Source organism: Sinocyclocheilus anshuiensis, unplaced genomic scaffold (assembly GCF_001515605.1).
Source record: "Sinocyclocheilus anshuiensis isolate Anshui unplaced genomic scaffold, SAMN03320099.WGS_v1.1 scaffold399, whole genome shotgun sequence".
In the NCBI taxonomy this organism is placed as follows: domain Eukaryota; kingdom Metazoa; phylum Chordata; class Actinopteri; order Cypriniformes; family Cyprinidae; genus Sinocyclocheilus; species Sinocyclocheilus anshuiensis.
In genome coordinates, this window is record NW_015552570.1 from 1,077,352 (window position 1) to 1,079,353 (window position 2,002).

The following is a 2,002-nucleotide window of genomic DNA, read 5'->3' on the forward strand; positions in this document are numbered from 1 at the left end:
TGTGTGTGTGTGTGTGTGTGTGTGTGTGTGTGTGTGTGTGTGTGTGTGTGTGTGTTTGTGGGCCTCATAACAATAGAAAGTATGAGACGTGGAGGGAGGGGCAGTCACAGTGCAAGAGCACAAAGAATCACTAAACTCGTGTATAATTCAGTGGGTCATCTAAGCATTTAAACACACTTCTCATACAGTTCTATATCATGAGCTTTCTTGTTTGAAGCATCTTCTCTCTTCAGCAGTTAAACAAAACATTTAAGAAACATACATATGTCATTTATTGATTGATTGATTTATTGCTGTATATATTTAATATAATGCAAAAACAGCAATCAACAATCCACAAAAAGTCCTAATCCAAACAGATGTTTAGTGAGCACAGGGGTCCAAAAAGAAAAAAAAATCTAGGATCAAATTTAAACCTGGAAATAAACAAGTTTTAGGATTTAAAAAAATAATAATTAAATAAATAAGTAATTAAATAATTAAAAAAAGAAAACTCTTTGATTGTCAGTAAATTTTGAACCTTGGAATTTACACATATTTACCGAATTCATGCAACTCCAGTGCTGCTGTTGTTAAAGCAAAACATGCTTGTATCATCATTTGTAATTAATTGTAATTCAATTATTAAAAATAATTTTCACCAGTGGTTTTAGACTTTTGGACACAGCTGAAAGTCCCACTGCTATCTATAATTATCAGAAAATGTACTGTTAATTTAAAAAGCAGCAAGTTAATTTGGATATTTACATCAAAATGAACGTTTGATTACTTACAGGTATATATACACAAATGCACTGTGTCTGTTGTTGTTCCTGTAAGAACTTATTTATGCCTATAAGTCTTGGGGGAACGTCTTGTTGGAAGTTGAAATTAAATTAAAAATCACCCTACCCTTTGCTAAATTAAACACAGTCAGATTTTCAAGTCACTGATTCATTTACAGTAACAATGTGACAAATTAGGATGCCCACAGAGTCTCTGCAGATACAAGACTTTTGAGATTTAAATGAATTCATAAGAGTACAAAATAGGACAACTTGGAGTATTTTAGAATCAGGTCATATGGTCTCTGTTGAGAGGACGCTCTCAAACAAAGAACAAAGTTTGTGTGATTCTGATACAATTATTGGTCATAGTTATCAAATAAATCAGGGCTATGAAGTTCAAATGCTGTTGTAAAGCAAATTCTACTTGTAGGATAATTTTAGATCTTATTTAAACTGACAAAGTCAGTATAGCTGTCTGCTTTTTAGTGAAGTTGTGATAACAAAACAAAAAAAACACAGTAAAGTATATTGTTACACACTGATTTTATTGTAGAGTTTCCACCGTATTCCCCACCTTAAGGTTTTCCAAGTCTAAAAACAAGATGAAGTACCTGAAACTCAGCTTGTGCACCTGAAAAGCTGCCTCTTAAAACATGAGAAGACAACTAAATTATTCACAGTTCTAGTTCACAGAACATCCTGTAAGATGCCACGGACACAAGTGATGTTTGTAAATGTGTTTCCTGTAATTGCACAAAATAAAAGGCAACATTTGTTTGTAAAACACTGGCCACACCAGACTAAAAATAAATATACCTCCATTATACATTTAATGATCGACTCATACTGTGTGAACAAACGATTTCTGTTTTGTTTACAGTAGGTTTCATAAGGCCACATTTCAGTCCATAGCCAAGTGTGCAAAGGCCACACACAGTTTTGTCTTACAAATTACAAATATTAAAAATATTTAAAAACAAAACAGTACACAATATGATAAATGTGTGCCCTTAAAGGGACAGTCCACCCAAAATTTTGTCATCATTTGTTTGCTCATGTTGTTCCAAACCTCTATGCATCGTCTTTCTTCTGTGGAATGCAAAAGAAGATATTTTGAAGCATGTTGGTAACTAAATGGTTTCATGGATAAAAAATACTATGGAAGTCAATGGGACTCGAAACTGCATGGTTGCCAACATTTTTCAGAATATCTTCTTTTGTATCCACAGAAGAAA